The 20,095-nt window shown below is 34.7% G+C and overlaps 1 protein-coding gene across 1 annotated transcript in view; it reads right to left on the minus strand.

Annotated features, from left to right (window-relative positions):
* The window catches only part of LOC131022705 (uncharacterized protein At5g01610-like), a 213,174-nt gene that overhangs the window by 172,693 nt on the left and 20,386 nt on the right, over positions 1–20,095 (minus strand). The gene's annotated exons all lie outside the window — the stretch shown is intronic.

Consider the following 20,095-nt stretch of genomic DNA (forward strand, 5'->3'; position numbering starts at 1 on the left):
ACATGAATCTACTTATATCTAAGCTTTATGAGCATGTATATAGAAGATTAAAGTATTAAAACAACTCCTAATTCAAGTTGAAGTTCATAAAGAAAGTGAGGATTCGAGTATAAAAATGAGCCTATGAGATTGTAGTTATGATAGTTGATGGATTAAAATGATGATTAGAGATGATTGATAACGAATATGAGTTCTTGAGTTGATTTGAAGATTTGAATGGTTATATGAGTTCTTGAGCATGCTATGATGTTAAGTGATGGTTTAGATTGATGATTAGAAGTGATGAAATGAGTTTTGGTATGTGTTTGTTTTTGAGAGTTATGATGTTATTTTCAAGTTAGAGATATTTTTGAGATATATGAGTTTTAAGTACAAATTGGAGAATTTCGTAGGCCTACTGACCTACTGTGATCGACGGTTTATCGATGTCTAATAGTTTTGAAAATTTTATATTAAGTCCCTACGTGAGTCTTGAGTACCCTGGTAAAATTTCAAGCCATTTTAACTTCGTTTGATATTTCTTTAAAATGCAAAAACTAAACTGTGCATTATTACCGAGAATTTCAGAGAACAGGGGAAAGAGTCATTCGTTTCAATAGCTTCCTATGTGATCTAGTTTTTCAAATTTTTATGGTATCAACCCTATTGTGTTAGCTAGATATCCACCAAGATTGAGCCCAGATTGACAACGTTTACTATTTGTCAAAAATTGTACCCTTCGGTTGCTCAAAACTGCCAGAAATGGTAGATCAAGGTAAAAACGTCATATCTCTCAAACCACTTGGAGTTTTCGACTCTACTTTTTATTAAATGAAACTAGACTCGAAGATCTTTCTTTCGGTATGAGTCTCGAGTCCAGAAGATGTCGGAGTCAGAACAATTTAAATTTTGAAGTTGAGTCAGTGTAAAAACCAGAGCATGTTTTGTTGATGTTTGATTGTGATTTCTTGTGCCTTATGTGATTGTGTTGCCTATGTGTTTGAATGAAGTTAGACGACCCTTATATGAGAGATGAATCAAGACTTAGAACCATGATTTTCTTGAAACCTATCTTTAAACTTAAGGATTTGAGATGAGTGGAGAGTTTATATAGAGTTGAGTAAGGAGATAGAATATGAGATAGAGCATGAGTTAAGGCTTGAGAATTTGTCAATGAGTTTCTAATCGAGAATTCATTATATGACATGAACTTTCGATGATGATGATCCCTGAAGACACGAGCAGAGCAAGGAAGTAAGTAACTCCACTTTGACGAGAGATTTTGAGTAAGGTCTTCAGGTGTGCATTATTTTGAGTATACAGTTTAAGAGCTTTTCTAAACTGTTTTAAATAATGATGAGATTATGAGATGTTTTGATGTTTTGAGATTATGATGATGTTTGAGAATTATTGACTTGCCAATATTTTTTATGATGATGTTGAGCTTGTATGTTCACCCTCTACTGTTGAGATGAGACGATCGGGTCCTGGGCAGTTGATAGCTATCCTGCCAGGGCTAGTGTACACTGAGGTGACTGTGAGCCGTTGAGCGAATCGGCCGGTCACGGTACTTGAGAAGGAGGCCTACTTCTCAGTACCTGAGATGAGATAATGATGAGTTGTAGATGTGGTACTTACTTGCTGAGTTTTGACTGCAGTCATTTGAGTCATTCATTCATTTATTAGTGATGTTGAGTTTTAACTGCTTGCACAGGTTCTTTTAAGATATAATTCCTGTGTATTGCTGAAATGTGGCAAGTTCAATTTATAGCTCTATGAGCAGCTTTGTTTCCGGCGATATGTCCACTGAGTATTTATGTACTCACGCCCTGCATGTATTTCTAAACGTGCAGGATAAGCGGAGGGGGAGTATGGTGCGGTGCTGGTGGGGAATGTTTCGGGTTGACGTTTTCTTTCTCTATCGTATGTCTTTTTTGTCGATAGAGTTTCGATATGAAGTTATGTTGTATTAAATCAAGCATTTTACTCACGATTATGTGTCTTCATACATATAGTCGGTTCACCTTTTGTTATCACACTCTGAATATTATGACTCTACATAAAAATTGAGTTACACTTGTTTTGCTTTTCATGTTGAGATTCCCGATATTTATCGAGTTATGATGATGTTGACGGATATACCCTTTTGATGAGTTATGATAATCTTTCTTTAGTATGTTTCTTCGTGAGCTTTCGCTGTTGATCTATGTATTCTTTCTATCTTTCCCCTTTCTTTTATTAGTCGTATCGATACTCGGTTCCCGCTATTACTAGTGTCGGTACCGGGCTGCGACAATTTTTTTAAGGGTTAACGTTGCTACCTTAACTACACTTAAACCCCTATCCTAACGTTGGTGACAGTTAACAACCCTAAAGTTCATTAGATACTACATTTAAACTCATGCCTTTTTTTTTAGCAAAAAAAAGGTGCATATTTCATTGCAACCGGTACCAGCGGTACCAAAGAGGGGTAAAAACAATTTAAACTCATGCCTAAACAGCTCCTCTAACAGCCGTTAACAAATCTAATTTTATTATTATTATTATTATTATTATTATTATTATTATTATTATTATTATTATTATTATTATTATTATTATTATTATTATTATTATTAAATAACCCACATGTGAGAGAGCGGAGTTTAAGAGACAAATACATATCTCTCTCATAACATATCAAATGCAGAAACAAAAGCCCTTTTTCGTATACTCAAAAATTTCTTCATGAAGAAAAAGATTGTTATGCTACAAAGCTTCACACGCAATGTCAAACAAAGAAAGGTGAGTCTTTGCTAAACATTTTTTTTTGTGTATTTTTCAGTTTTTATTGTGCTCAAATGGCATGATCGAATTTCATAGACTCTCTGATTTTTCTCTTCAATTTCTTTGATTTGGTGAGAGAACAAACTTTTTCTTTACTTGTTTATATTTGTTATAGTATGTAATTCCAGAAAAATGTAATTTTGTTTTTTTTTTCATTTTGGGATAAAACAGAAAATTGGAGCTTTGATGGTTTCGATAGTGACGTTCTGGTTGATGATTTGAAGTTAATAGTGGTGGAGGAATTGACGCGGAGGGTAATAACTACTCCATAAGGATAGAGATAGAGGAATTTTAACAGTATGCATCACTTTTTTTTCATTTTCATTTTTGTTTTGTGTTGAATAGCTTCTTTCTAAGTTACTTCAAAAGGCATGAGTATATTATAGTTGCAAGATTGTTTTATATATATTATTGTTTTATTTATATTATAGTTGCAAGATAGTTGAAAAGGATAGAGATAGAGGAATTTTAACAGTATGGACTAGTTTTCTCACGTGGCCTCCTTTAAATTTGAATTTGTTAACGACTGTTAGTGGAGCTGTTTAGGAATGGGTTTAAATGCACTATTTTTAATGAACTTTAGGGTGTTAATTGCCATCAACATTAGATAGGAGTTTAAGTGTAGTTGAGATAGCAACGTTGAGGGTGTTTTTACATATTAACCTTTTTTTTAATTCACCATTTTTCACAACAAGTTTCACCTTATTTCACAGATATTCTTCATATTTGAAGCACCTCATAATTTCTATTTCAAAATGAGTTTATAACATAACTCAACCAATTCCTCAAAAACTTCCATTCAAAATGCATCAATGTGGGTATTATTATAATGTTATTTAATTAATAATTAGATATTGCCAAGTGGCAAAGTTAAGTTTTCCATTTTGGGTTTAATTTTACTTGCATATGGGTACTTATTTCCACCTTTGTGTGGTTAGTGTGGTTCCAACTAGGGGTGAGCAAAATATCTGAAATCCGAATTTCTGATCCGAACCAAATCGAAATTTAAAATTTGGTTCGGATTTTCAGATCGGATCAGATTGAATTTTAAGTAAATTTCGGATTTTCAGATCGGATAGTATTGACACTTTTAAAATCTGAAAAAATTCGAAATCCGAATTATATTTATAATATAAATAATTTTGTAATATATATATATATTATAATATTAGTTTCTAAATAGTTAAATATTTCTAAATTTTAACCATATACTCTCATCTTGGTTTATTATAATTAATTATTTGTTAATTAGGATCTTAATTCGATCGTAATTATCTAATTGGCTAGTTGAAATGCATTTTTCGGATTTTTTTCGAATTTATTAGGTTTTAGGATTTTTTTAACATTTCAATTTTTTTTTCACATTTCGGATTTCTCGGTTCAGATCTGATTTTATCCGAAAGGTTTTAGATTTTTGGATTCGGATATTCAGATAATATGGTTCAGATCATATTGAATTTTAGGGAAATTTTGGATTTTCAGATCGGATCGGATTAGGCAAAACTCCAATCCGAAATCCAAATGCTCACTCCTGATTCCAACTGCGTGCGACTAGTATTCTAACCTTTGTGTGGTAGTGGTTCCGCCTACGCGCGATTAGTATTCCCACCATTGTGTGGATTTCCACCTGCATGCGGTTATTTTCCCCATGCCTACGGATTGCTTATTTGATCATATAATCTCTTGTAATCTAAGGTCTTGAGTTCGAGTCTTCCGTCACACGATCTTTAAATTTTTTTTATTTACTTATGTAATTTATCATAAAAAAAATCTCACCTTTATTACTTGGTGGCCGTATTTCAATAGCAACGAATTTAGATGAATTTAACAATCCAATTTGACTTCATCGCTCAATAATTCAAGAACCTTCATCGAAAAATGTGAATGTCCAAACTTTGCCTAGCTGCATTAAAATAGAAGGCGCAGCACAATGTTTCCTCCTTTAAAAAAATGAATCTTCAAAAGCTCAAAATTAACTTCAAGTCGCATTACATTCCTGCTTTCTTTCTCATAGCTTTGTTTCAAAAATTTGAAGTTTAAAAAAAAAAAAGAGTTATTGTCGAAAAATGCCCAATGTTTTTTTTTTTTTTTTTTTGCAGAATGCCCAATGCTTTTTAGTTTTTCGCTTGTATCATGAATTTTTTTTGTTGCCAAAAAAATACATTAATTTAAGATTAATGATTCGTAATTGTCTCACGTCAAGGTACTATGATGAAATCAAAACTTATGTGTTGCTTACATGACAATTTCAAAGCTTAACTAGTAGAGCGTACATGGCATATATGGAATTTAATTTGTTTTTTTTTTCTAAACCAAATCGACGTCATTTCTCCCTAATTAACCCTAATCTGATTGTTGATGCGTGACGTTGTTGTCTAGGGGGAGGGTTGGTGACAATGAGTCTGAAAGAGGGAGGGAGGCAAAAGAGGGTTCGCGAGGGTGGAGGGAAGTTGAGGAGGTTTTGCTGGAGAACGCCATGAATGAAGTTCCAAGCTTTCACCCGCCACAGAAATAGCACGACGAGGTGCTACAGTCGCTGCTCATATTGCACTCTCTCCCTACACGTTGTGTGTGTGTGTGAGAGGGAGAGAGTATAGTTTGAAAGTAAACAACGTTGTTTTATCACTCTGTCGTTTATACATCTGACAATTCTGATTGCCACATGAGATTTGATTTGCGCGAAATTGAAACTTGTGGACAATTAAGAATCAATTAATCTTAAATTAATGTAATTTTTGATAAGGTTATAATATAAATCAAAAAATGGGAAAACATTGAATATTTTCCGGCAACAACCGCTTAAAAAAGGTATACTTCATTAACTTTGAATCAATCAACTCTAATATTGATTAATATGTATAACTATAATTAAATAATGGAGTAATAAAAAAGTTTTGTACCCTTATAATAACCCTAAATTAAAATAATTAAACAACCCTTAAAAGAAGTTCTATATACCCTTATAATAACCTAAGTCAACTCGAATAATGAATTATTAATTATTACTCTACACCATGCACATCAATTAAACATCCAAGTAAAAATTTGGCTGATCTGTAGCTGAAGATACTAACATTAAAAAAGAGTAAAATTTTGAAGTAGCCAAAATGAAGCATAAAACACAATTTATGGCCACACAATGAAAAACCATAAAATTTGGCCATTTTTATTGATTTGAACGTTTTTACCCTTAATGAGGCGGACCGGGTAGGATCAAGCACGCGGATCGCATGCCGGGTCGGGTTAGGCACTTATGACACTATTAGTGCCATAAGTGCCAGTGCCAAAAGTGCCAACGGAAATCCAAAATAAAACCAAGTAAAATGGTCATTTTGGCACTTATGGCACTAATAGTGCCATAAGTGTCATACGTGCAATAGAATCAAGAAATCATAAATGGATCATCTGTAATACCCCGCCCATTAATATTAAGTTTAGAATAATTTTTGAACTTAGATTTCAGATGATTCACGCCGGATTGAGAAAAAGAAATTATTTTAATTCCAACAAAAATGATTTACAAAAGCATTTGTTAATTTAGTAATTAAATTTATATGCTTTGCATATTTATTTAATTAAGCATTCAAGCATTTTTATGAGTGAGCTTTAATTTTATTTGGGCCTTAAGCTTTTAATTGCTTGAGTTTGAGTATTCGAATAATTCGAGATAATTATTTTGAATGAGAACGGTGAACTCGGAAGTGAGATCTGAGTCCGTTACGACGTTTTTGGAATTTTTGACTTTTTGACGATGAATAGTAAAATACTGCTATTTTGTCTTTTTGTCGACTTTCAAAAATCTTACGTGCACGTCGTCGAGAAATATTCTTAGTTTTTCGATACGAGTCCAATGACGAAAGTTTTTATTTTTGGACGACGAGTGAATAGTAAATTGGAATTTCTCGATAAACGAACCGAGCTCGTTTATCAGAATTTCGTGAACGAACTTACGTTTTTTATATTTATATGGAATTACGAGTGTGATGAAAGTGAGTGGGAGACGAGAGGGCGAGTAACGAAGAGTACGAGTAATTAGTCGTTAAAACGAGATATTTAACGACTAAGTGAGATTAATATCCTAAATATCTAAGACTACCCTACCTAGACCACCCCCCAACCGCCCAAAGGCTTTCCCCCTTCTATAAAAGGCGGCTGTGGGTCAGCCCCACAGCCATCACTTTCACGCCAAACACACACACAACACCAAGAACACACACCACCCCATTGAAGCTTCTTCAAGCTTTTGAGCTCCGATTCGAGCACCGAGACGAGCGCCGATCATCTTTTCGAGCACGTATCTACGTAGGTAACATCTCAACCTACGTTTTGACGGTTTTCTTTTCGATTTTCGTCGACGTCGAAAAACGTCGATTCTCGACTTTATTTTGAAACGACGACGGATCGTCATGAGTTTTTAGTATGTTGTTCTTGAGTAGATGTTGAGCATGTTTAATGAAGGAGTTAAGGTTGGTTCGAACCATAGCAAGGGAACCTAAGAGGGCAGCTCGGCTATGTTCTTCGTCGTCGTCACTTGTTCTTCGATTTTTGTTAATCGATGTAACTTGTGTTTGTGTTTTAGGAGCATGCTAGGTTTGTTCTTTGTTTATCATTGTTTTTACCAAGCATGATAGATTGTAGGTTGTACAAATGGCTGTACTGTGCGTGAAACTTAGAAATGCATATTAGGGTTTTCTTGAGTTTTGTGTTCTAAGTTGAAGTTGAGCATGATAGGTTAAGTTTAAAGTTTTGAGGAGTGTTAGATCGAGAGAGAGCATGTTTGAGTGTTGTTATTGTTGAGTCTGCTGCGTGAAATCCAGCTCTGCCGAGCATAGTCAGCTCTGGCGAGTCAGCTCTGGATGTTGAGTCATCTCTGACAAGTCAGCCCTGGAGGTTAGCTCTGGAGGACTTCGCTGCTCTGGCACCCTGGCGATTTCTCTGGCAGGTGATTTCTCTGGCAGGCGATTTCTCTGGCAGGTGATTTCTCTGGCAGGCGATTTCTCTGGCAGACGATTTCTTTGGCAGACGATTTCTCTGGCAGACGATTTCTCTGGCAGACGATTTCTCTGGCAGGTGATTTCTCTGGCAGACGATTTCTCTGGCAGGTGATTTCTCTGGCGGGCGATTTCTCTGGCTGGCGAGTCAGCTCTGGCTGACGAGTTCAGCTCTGGCTGTGAGTCAGCTCTGCCGAGTCAGCTCTGACTACCAAGTCAACGCTGACAGTGCAGTTGAGTTAAGTGTTAAGTTTTATTTCCCTATTTGAGCTTAAGAAATTGAAGTTAGTTTTCTGTTTAATGATTCTTCTTCTTATCGATTCTTCATAACAATGAAGGTTCGTTTGGAAGTGACGACTTAAGATTTAATTCAGGAGACCTATTAAGATTATAGATTCATTATAGGCTTTGTAGACTGTGAGGACTAGCGCTGCTATTCCGATCCAAAGTTAAGAATAAACGACAGGCATTGCCTAAACAGGTGGGCTTATTTTCCAAATGTATGGTTTAGCTATTGAGCTTAAATGTTTCAATGAAATGAAAACTGTTTATCCGATAAAATATTTTGTGCACTCTGCTCTGTTTAAGGCTCGCAAATGAATCGATCGAGGTTCTCTCTTGACCTAATACGTTATTTGAGAATTGTGTACACCTATTAGTTGACTCGGTGGGTTGATCTACATTCGGGCACTAATCATGTATGAGGCGTTATAAGGGTGCTCGACGGGATGTGTTCCGGAGCATTGGGTCCCAAATGGGAACTTGACTGGGTTACGCCCTCAGTTCAAGTAAGCAGGAGTAATGGATCCGTCGGTGGCTAAAAGGTCCGGGATCACAGCGAGTAACGGAAAGGGAGTGTGACAATTGCGCGCAATATTATAAAATATTTTAACATGTTTAGAAGTTATTTAAATTTAAAACCTTCTAAGTCATGTCAAGTATAATTGGATAAACTGATGTTTATAAAAATGCTAGCCCACTAAGTACATTAGTACTTAGCCCAAAAATACTTTCAAATATTTTCAAGTTGATTGGTCGGTGCTGACGGGGCGGAGCTGAGGCTAGGGTTCAACTCCGTATTTTGTCTTCCGCTGTTGCACTAGCTCTTTTGTCTCTTGTTTCTCTAAAACATAAGACCTTTATGTAAATTCTGAATTATGTTTCTTATCGAGCTTAGACTCTCAACTCCTATATATTTTGTTGAGCCGAGACTATTATTTCACAAGTATTTCATTCTAAATGTTAGTTATCAGAAGCAACACTAAACTTGTGATCCAAAGGGGACTAGCCCGACTTGTCATCTTATTCGGGTTTTAACAAGGTTGTTCCTTGTTTATTTCTATGAATTAGTTGCACCTCAATTATATTTACTCATTCAAGAATTAGGGTGTGACATCATCTAAACCCTAAATGGAACATCTAAACCCTACGAGGAAGTGTTTAAAATGGTTCTTTTGGCATTTATGGCACTAATAGTGCCATAAGCGCCAACGGAAATCCAAAATAAAACCAAGTAATAAAATGATGCGTATGGCACTTATGGTACTATTAGTGCCATAAGTGCCATACGCGCAACGGGCGCTGGCTTTTCCCCACGAGCGCGCAACTCACCCATAAGCTTCCAACGGCCGCGCAATCATCCAGCGGTCACGCAATCACCCCAGTGGCCGAGTAAAAAAGACAAATTAGGCATACCACCTAATTAATGACTATATTTTGATGTTTTAAGATTAGGGGCCAAAAATTGATTTTCAATCTTTATTATGGCCATTTGACTACATTGTTTCAAATATGCATCTTGAAACAAAGAAACTTAGAAGCAATTATGCTGCAACTTTCCTCTTCCTCTTAGCTTTCATGTTAATAGCTATTGCTTTTCTTCAATCATGCGACTACAGATGCATGACATCAAAACTGTTGCTGCAAGAGAAAAGTGAAGCTGCAAAAATCGCCAATTCAAGCGGCGATTGCAACTTGTTTTTCAGCAGCTGGGTTTTCGACAACGTGTCGTGCCCGCTCTACGAGGAGAGGGCGTGCTCGTTCATATTGGACGAGCTCGCTTGTCTCAAGTTTGGAAGAAAAGATGCTCGATATCAGAACTGGAGATGGCAGCCTTGCCATTGTCATCTCCCTAGGTTTGATTTGATTTTTTATTTTTTTTTAAACAGGATGATAATGGTTTATGTTTAATTTCTTCAAAAAATATATAATTTTCTTTAATCTTTGGAATTGAGATTATAGATCAAATTTTATGTTTTTGTTTTCATTCGAATATATTCAACGGCACGACGTTGCTGGAGAGGATAAGAGGGAAGAGGATGGTGTTTGTGGGAGACTCATTGAATGTCGCTACTTTGCTTGATTGAACCTTCTCTCAATCAGTCGTTGCCGAAATCGGTGATCAAGAGAGGAAATTTCTTAGTATTTGAGTCTATTGTAAGTTTTTCTAATTAACTAGCATTTGCATCCCGTGCAATGCACGAGAAAATATTTTTAATTTTTATATTTATATAAAATTAATACTAATTCAATTATTATACTTATAAATATAATAAAAAATAATTTTAATTGAATATATTTGAATTGAATATTGAAAAAATAAAAAAGAATTCACAATTAAAAATTTTGATATTATGAAAAACAAAAACAAAATACTAATTAAAAAGAATTAAAAATATATTTATTCAGAAAAGATGAGAGAGGAGAGAGAAACTTATAAAACTTTAATATTTAAATAAATTTAATTGTTACATTTTAAATCAAATATTTTCATAAAATATATCATATTAAAGCTCTTATCGTGATCTTTAATTTGATATGCATATTAAATATATTATAATTAGTCGAATTTCATAATTTCGGAAAGAAATGTAACAACAAATAAGAAGGTAAAGAAAATAAAAATAAAAAGAAAAATATATATAGTTTAAACATAAACATTCAATTTTATTATAACTACAAAATTGTCACTCAATGTTAAAATTAATTTGAAATTAATTTCAAATTGCAAACTTCCTTTTTAATATAGTATAGATTTCTACTTATATGGTTAGATTTAACGGAGGATTCTCTATTAATCGTTCCGAATAAGTTAATAACTTTATCGAATAAATAAAGAGACCGCATGAATATATATATATATATATATATATATATATATATATATATATATATATATATATATATATATATGCATAAAACATGTCACCTCCAGGATTTGAGCCCAGACAAAAAATGCATGTTCAGTAAAATTGTTGGAGTATGTATTCACTAAAATTATTGGCGTATTCGAAACGGTTAGAGATTCATTCTTCATTCTCTGTATTTATCATTCTCTATTGATCCTCTATGTCGTGACAAGTGAGATGTAATACAAATTTGTAACATCCCAAAATATCAAATGAAGGAAGGCGGCGATTGAGTTCTATTGGTCACCGTTTCTAGTGGAATCCAACTGCAACGATTCGTTTGATCACAGGAATCTTCACAACCGTACGGTTAGGATAACGGCAATCGAGAAACATGCTAGCCAATGATGCGATGTGGATCTTGTCGTCGTCGACTCTTATGCTTGGTGGCTTGATCCGAACATCACACTCTTGTAACTATTTAATACTCTCCCTCTCTCAAAATCTCTCTATCTATCTGTCTATCTATGTATCTATCTCTCAATCTCTCATCCCATTTCTTTGTATGATTAGATGGGAATCCTTTGGGAGTTCCGATGCAATCTACAAAAGAGTTTCAAAGCTCCAACACTACGAAATGGCCTTGAACATATAGTCTGAATGGTTGGAAATCAACATTAATCGAACCAAAACAAAGTTGTTCTTCATAGGCCCCTCACCTTCACACATCTCTAGGTAGGTCTTTTTCTTATTTTTGAGATATACAAAATACATTTGTCATGCTAGTATAAATTACATCAAACATTCAAACAAATACTACACAATATAAGAGCATCCACAATGGTGAACCAAGGTGGGTGCACAATTATGGTCCCCACTTCTATTGCACCTACTATCCACAATGGGAGATCCCATTGTTGGTTCAATAGATTTACTTTTCATTTTCTATTTACTTTTATTCTTGTTTTTAATTAAAATTGACAACTTAAAATTCATTAATATTAAAAATCTAAACATTACAAATTAAAAAAAAAGAGCATAAATATTAAAATATTACATTATTTTCGAAAATATTAAATCTACAAGCTATGGGTCGACCGGACCAAAGCGTTCCTATATATGCTCGACTAAATCATTGCGAAGGCGAGCGTGCATTCGACTATCCTTCAAGCTTGCACTCTGGGCCATATAGGCGGTGAATTCCGGTGGTGCTCCGGAATTGAACCGTGTTTGAGGAAGGGAACTTGATCCCTCACTGTCGTCTCCATCAAAAGTTGTTGCAATTTCTCCTTCATCCCCGATTATCATGTTGTGCAGTATGATGCATGTAAACATGATAGCGCTCATGTGCTCCTGCTTCCATAGACGAGACGAACCTTTAAATTGGGATGTAGAGTAGGATCGGGAAGAGGAGGAAGTTGTTGATAACTCTTGTATTAAGAGTTATTACTCATTCTTTTAAGCTTTTAAGAATGAGTATTCCCGCCTGTCACGCGGGTGACCCGGGTTCGATCCCCGGAAACGGCGCCAAAAACTTGTTGTGGTAAAATCGGATTAACACAATTCAATACGCAAGTGCACGTAGTCTCAACAAGTAATAAAAGGAAGTATTCCAAGATCGTCTCTACAGGGAATGCAAATTAGAACTTAAACTATCTCAGCTACAAAGAAATAAGCAAAATAACAACTACTTGAAAACTAGAAATTAAATAAAGCTTTAAATCAAGAGGATGGTTTTCTAACAAACTAAAATTAAACTAAGGTTGGTTAAAATCTTTACTAAAGTTAACTAGACAGAAGATAAAAGATTAAACGAAGAAAATATATAAGAGAAACGGACTTGGATTGATGAATCCCTCTATGTCTTTCACACTGAACAGATTGCTGCAGCAATATTCAAGCAAAACCTCACAGTTACGAAAATTCACCAACATTCATAGAACTTTCCCAAATCCTATGGTTTTTCATTCTACAACTTTCTCGAGCATATTCCTATGCCAAGTCCAGCCTAGAACAACAGATACATAGCTCCAATTTTTAACTGCACACAAGGCAAATAACATATTCCTATGCCACATGCTCTTATGCCATTCAACCTAGTCCACTACTCCCAACCTTTCCAGAATCAAGAAGTAGCTAAATATCTTGCACAAGATGGCCAGTCAAGAGCAAGAAATAACATGAAGCATAGCTGAATGGAAAATGAGAGATTCACTAAAATAAAATGCAAAGAAATTACAAATCTAAGACATAGAGTTCATCAACAATCCAAGCCTCAAAAGTTTAGCTCATGCTTAACATAAAGAAAGAGAAAATGAATTTAAAGCTAAGCATGATGCTATCAGTAACTGGAACTAGAGTTTGCAGATTGAAAATATTGAGTAAGAGAAAGAAAGGAAGCTAGAAATGGTAAGGATTAATGATGTGCTCTGCTTCCTTCTTCTCTTCCTCCAAAAATATGGTCTTTGTCTTTAATTTCAGGTGCTCCTTCCCCCTCTCTCGTGCTCCCCCTGATTTCATCTTGTTTTCTGTGTTATTCCCCTCAATTGCGGCTGCCTGCTAGATGTAGCAGCTAGGTTTCACCAAAAATAGCCCACGAAAAGACCATGTTGCCCTCATTTGTTGTAGACTTCAGGTGCTCCTCTTTCTCCCTTCGTTTTTTGCTGAGAAAAGTTCAACTTTTGTGCCAAATGAGCTAACTTTCACTTTTAGCAAGTGGTCCCCTCTCTTTTGCACATGAAAATCTCGTCCAAGTCAACTGAGCATAATGCTGTAGCAAAATGCCAGCAACGCTGTAGTCCCTACACAAAACCAACAAATCTCTCATTTGTCTATTTTCATATGAGATTAGCTAACTTTTGGCATCAATTTTCATACATCTCAAATCTCAAACACCCAACGTCGAAAGAGCGAAACGATAAAAAAAACGTAAGAGAAAACCTAAAGAACTACACAAAACATGCATCAAACTCTTCTTAAAAGCTTAAAAGAATGAGTAATAACTCTTAATACAAGAGTTATCAGTTGTGCAGGATCGACATGGGATTGTTCGTCTGATGAAGAATTTGAGGAAGAATGATTTGAAGAATTAGTGGATGATGACATTTTTTTAAGAATTGGCGAATGAATTGGCGGATGATTTGAAGAATTGGTGAATGAATGTATGAATTGTGGTTGGGGTATATATAGATGAATATTGAATTAAAAAAATAAATAAATGAAAAACAACCGTTGAGCAACGGTTGTCTCCTCCCAACGGCTCTCAAATTTGTTTTTGAGCATTCGGTCTATGGCCGCCCCTTGGACTCTCTAAGTAAGGATAATGTGAACACTCCTTTGGCTTCTTCGGGTAAGGAACAACCCACGGTTCCTCATGGTAACTCTTCGGCAGTTGATGGAGCCATTTCTTGCAATTCTTTTGGAGTTCTTGAGGGACTCGTGGTTGATGATGATGCTGATAATGAGTTGGATATCATTCATACTTCTAAAGTTAATTTAGATTCGAACATCTCTGTTCCCTCCAGCTTGGCACCGAACTTTTCTCAAACACTTGGAGCGTTTTCCGCTGGTAAATTGGAAGACACCTGTATGGCGGAAAAGTCCATACCTGGTTTGGCTCTGAGCTATCCTCCTAAGGATAGCATTGTTTGTCCACGACAGGAGCCTGACTATTTTGATCAGAGACTTCCCTCGGGTCCGATTTTAGGTGCCACTATGGATAGTCCTGCCTCTGGGATAGGGTTGTAAACGAATCGAATCGAGTCGAATATCATAATTTTGTATTCGTATTTGAATACTAACCGAATCGAATCGAATCGAATATTTATATTTCGAATCGAATATTTATCGAATACGAATATCAAAATTCGAATATCGAATCAAATACGAATTATTTGATTAGTTTACAATCGCAATGACGAAGCGCGATTTGTGATGGAATAATGACTTCAATTTAAAATTTTGATTTTATAAATTGTAAAGTTTTACTTTTTAAATTATGGAGAATTGCTTTAATGCATGTATATTATGATTTTTTGCATTTTCCCTTTTTATAATTGTCAATTATTATATAATATTATAATTCTTATATATATAATTAGATATTGATGAATATAAAATTAAATTCATCCAATAAAGTGATGAATCCACCATAAAATTTACAATCAAATGGTGAAAATGAGTTCATAATTTATTTTAGCCCCTCCACACACACACATATATACATATATATAATATTTAAATATTTAATCATGTATATATGCGAATATCGAATCGAATCGAATCGAATATCATAATTTCATATAAGTATTTGAATACTAATCGAATCGAATCGAATATTTATTATCGAATACGAATCGAATAATTTCGAATACGAATAACACAATTTCAAATCGAATCTCGAATCGAGCAAAAATATTCGATTCATTTACAACCCTACTCTGGGATGCCTCCTGATCATCCAACTTCGGATACAACATCTCCTGTGCTTGAGCAGATTGGTAATGAGACTGTTTTGAATGTGATGCCAGGAAATGCGGTGATTGAAACTCGCGGCCGAGGGCGTCCGAAGGGGACTACCAAGAAGGGAAGGGTTTCTGATTCCTCTATAAAACACCGGCTCCGACATATAATCAAGAATGGTATGTCTTCGGATAGCAAGAAAGCAATGGGCCATGCTGCTGAGACCGTTTTGCAGGGTGTTGTTCTTGACACTTCGTTGTCGGTGGAGTTTTTGAATAACGTGCAACTGGCTCAGGCTGGAGGTGCGATTCTACAAAATTTTGTGATTCATTCTTCTTCAGACACAGCTCGATCTAAGTCGGCTATTGTTTCTAAAAGATGGGGATATATGTTGGACGACGAAGATCCTTTGGACGAGGACGACGACTCTTTAAATTTTTCTTAGTCTTGGTTTTGTTTTTTCGATTACCGTGGTCTCTTGTAGGTGTTCTTAGTCTGTTTTTGTTTTGCTTTTAGACGGATCCTTTGTGACCAGGCCTTTAATTTGCGTCTGTGCTCTTATGGGTTTTTAGTTTCTGCTTCTTTCTTTTTTTCTTTTTTCTTTTAATAAAATTTCTAGTTCAGCAGGTGGGCACACGCGCCAAGCATTGTACCGGGGGCGTTGGAGCGCTCCGCCTCATTGCACCGGCGGTGCGGCATTAGTAGCGGAGGCAATAGGAGGGGGTGCGCACCGGTTATTGCACTCCCATTGTGGGTGCTCTAATATTCAAACAAAATACAACCAGACGTCGTCGCAGGTGGGATATGAACCAATAAAGTATTTTATTAATTAGTATTAGTACAATTTTTTAAATGAAATCATATTTATAAGAGGGTATTTGGCTAAACTTATTTTAAAAAATTTATAAGATGCAGTTTCTTAAAAGATTATAAGTTATCAAAGTGTTTAGATAATTGAACTTATAAAGTTAAAGAGAGAAAATCAAAGAAAGATAAACTTAAGAGGGTATATGATGAAAATAACAATTATAGTTGAATAGTATTTATAATATAATAATTATTATTTTTTAAAGAGGATCAATAATGGTTCCTCATTTTTCCCCTTGTGATTCGAACCCTCGACCTATTGTTTCTTACCAACTGAGCTGCGTTTCATTGTTATATTATTACTTATAAGCAATAGTTTTAATTTTTTGCCATTAATTAATGCAGGAATGAGAGAGGGGATGTTGTGACGATATGCCACAAAAAAATTTGAGCCGATTTTGAGAATGGGGGAGCAAGAAATCGGAATAGATTGGGATATGATGCATGTAGCCGATTTTGTTGTAGAAAAGATTAAGGCAAGAGGCGTAAACATCGAAATTATGAATATATCGCATATGTCAGATTATAGATTGGATGCTCAACCGTCAATATATATGAAGTTTTTCCGTCCTTTGACTAAAGGGCAAGCGAATCCTAAAAGCTCTGCAGATTGTCTTCATTGGTGCCTTCCGGGATTGCCAGATGTTTGGAACGAGATCCTCTATGCCTATATCAGTAGATCCTCGTAAACATATATTTCTTTCGTCTTCCAAATAATTTCATAACTTTTTTTTATTCGTTCCAAAAAAAAATTCTTTCTATTTTTGAGTACTACTCCACAACAATTAGTTCCGCATTTACTTTTCATCACTTTTAATACTAATTGTACAAAATGTTTTCACCATTTTCAATACATTCAACAGCTTCGTCTTAAAATATGTGCCCACCTTCATATGATGTTTTTCTAGGACAGAGTTATTGATATATTTATATTTTGATATTATTATTTCATTTTACCAATGTCATTCTGTACACTATTTTGTGTACGTGTATAGATCATATCAAGTGTGAGCTTGATGTCCCGGAAACATCTTTTTGAGGGGAGGCAACATGAGTTATAACAAAAGTTAGTTCTGATGAGTGGAGAAGGGGATATTCCACATATTAGAAAAAGTGATAAGTGTGACTAATGGAGTAATTGAAATGAAAAGAGGTGAGTCCATCAATAACAATACGTGTAAATATATAAAAATTGCAAAGGTAATAGTAAGTGAAATTATTTTCAAAATTAGATTATGAAGATATTTTGGAAATAGATGAAAAAAGAAATGAATGAAGATGTTTCAGGAACGAAGGAAATAAACTTCACGCGGTTTTTTTTTTTTTTTTGGGATAAATTAACTGTATTAAGTAAAGAAATTTATAGGTCGCGCCATAGGGAACTCGAACCCAAAATCTTTAATCTTAGACATTAATCTATTACCGCTTAATCAACACACACATACATTGTACATAGTTTTTTAGTTAGTAACATGCATGCTTAGGACTATCATATAAGAATGTCTCTATTTTTTATTCTTAATTTTTAATTTATTTGTTTACTAAAGACGGTGATATGTCCTATGGCATAGATCTAAATACACTTATGAGGTGGTCTTGAACACAATCGAGTGTACCGTACAATCAGGTTGCACCTTCTGTTAGACTCTGATCCGCAATTATACGATACACCTGATTGTACCTCAAGTTTTTGTGTACAACTATTTATTAAACAGACACTAAATTGTAGAATTGGGTCCACCCCAAAAACTTAGGGCATGACCCGACAAGCTTGAAAGCTTTAGGGAAGGCCCAATTTAATGTGGACTCCTTCTCTGGGCTTGAATTCGGGAGACCCGAAACATTTAATTTCTTCCTAGTTTCCTTAAAATTACGGATACAACATTTACAACCATAATTTTCGCAAAGTATTGTATAAAATAATTTCGTGGCCATGGATACAAATATCATGCATGGAGCGAAAAATTATAGTATAATTTTTTAAGGGTAAATATCATCAAAACCCTTAAACCTTCACTTTATTAAAAATATCTTAAAAGTTTTAAAATATTCTCTAAACCCTCAAACTATCAGGTTTTTATTAAATATATTCCGCATCTATTTTTCGATTACTAAAAATGTGATGTGGCTCGCCAAATGCCACAGTGTAATTTATATTCTATTTTTTTAAATGACATGACAAAAACAACGTCGTTTCGTACCATATCATTTTAAAAAAGGGTTAATTGCATATAATATCACGAACTTTATCCGAAATTCATTTTCCACACGATCTTTAAAAATTTCATTTTTTATCAAATACTTTGATATTTGTTCAATTTTTCCACGATTTTTTTTCCGATGACAGAAAAAATGATATAGTTGTGACGTGGATTTAATTTTATACGTAACACTGACGTGGAATATATAAAAATTTTAAATTACACATATAATATTTAATCATAATAAAAAGCCCTAATTTCTTTTAATTTCTCATTTTCATCGGGTAAAAGGAAATCAAAGATTGCTTTTGGCGCTAGGAAAAAAAAAAACAATTGCTTTCCTTTCCACCACCTCTGTCGAAGGGTTCCTCTCCAGACCAGTGTGGAAGTCTTTGTGTCGAGGTCTTCCAAACCAGTGGCGCTGATTGCTTCGTGTTTCCAGTCTTCCAAACCAGTGCGCCGATTGTTGGCGCCGGTGCTTCGCCCATTGGTGGCGTTGATTGCTGAAACGAGGGTTTTAATATTTAAACTGAAACACATCGTTTAATTTATCGGAATGGCGTGTGCCGGTGAGCTACATCAGCGCCACGTCGATTCCAATTTGAGGGTAAAAAAAATCGTGGAGAAATTGACCAAATGTCAAAGTATTTGATAAAAAAATGTAATTTTTAAAGATCATGGGGAAAATGGATTTCGGGTAAAGTTTGTGATATTATATGCAATTAACCCTTAAAAAAATAAGAATCTATTCTTAATTGGAAGCATTGGATTTTAAATACGTGTCAACGTGAATTAATTTTTTAAAATGATATGGTATGAAATGACGTCGTTTTTGCCATACAATTTAAAAAGCAAATAGAATGTAAATTACATTATGGCATCCGGCGAGCCACATCACATTTTTTGGTGACCGGGAAATAGATATGAGATATATTGGATAAAGACTTGATAGTTTGAGGATTTAGAGAACATTTATGAACTTTCATGATATTTTTGATAAATCGAGTATAGTTCAGAAGTTTTGATGATATTTACCCATTTTTTAATTCATCATTTTCACAACAAATCACTGTATTTCACAGAAATTCTTCATATTTTACACAGCTCGTAATTTCTGTTACAAAATGAATTTATAACCTGACTCAACCAATTCCTCAAAAACTTCCAATGCAAACATGTAAATTGTCGCCATCAATCCAGGTAATATTACTCCCTTTGTCCCCGTTAAAATGAGATATTTTCCTTTTTGAGCGTTCCAGCTAAAATGAGACTCTTTCATTTTTTGGGTAAAAGTTTTATCATTTAATCACTTTTTCACCAACACACAAAACACACATTTCTTAATTCATATGTCAAAAAAGGGGTCTAACGGAGGGAATATAATGTTACTTAATTAATAATTATTAGATACTTATTTAATTATAATTAACATTAGTCCCATTACTAGATCGAGTTCATTAATCTTCAAGTAAAATTTATCAATTAATTTAATTAAAATAAAATAAACAAAAGATGGGGCCCACCATCCGCACTATGCGGATGGAGGCACCCAAGTCCGTCTCATAAAGTTTTTAAATTGATAAGTTTGCTAACCTAATCTTCTAGAAAACTATTAAATAGGAATTCCTTCGTTTACTTCACC

This window comes from Salvia miltiorrhiza, chromosome 4, assembly GCF_028751815.1.
Source record: "Salvia miltiorrhiza cultivar Shanhuang (shh) chromosome 4, IMPLAD_Smil_shh, whole genome shotgun sequence".
Classification (NCBI taxonomy): Eukaryota; Viridiplantae; Streptophyta; class Magnoliopsida; order Lamiales; family Lamiaceae; genus Salvia; species Salvia miltiorrhiza.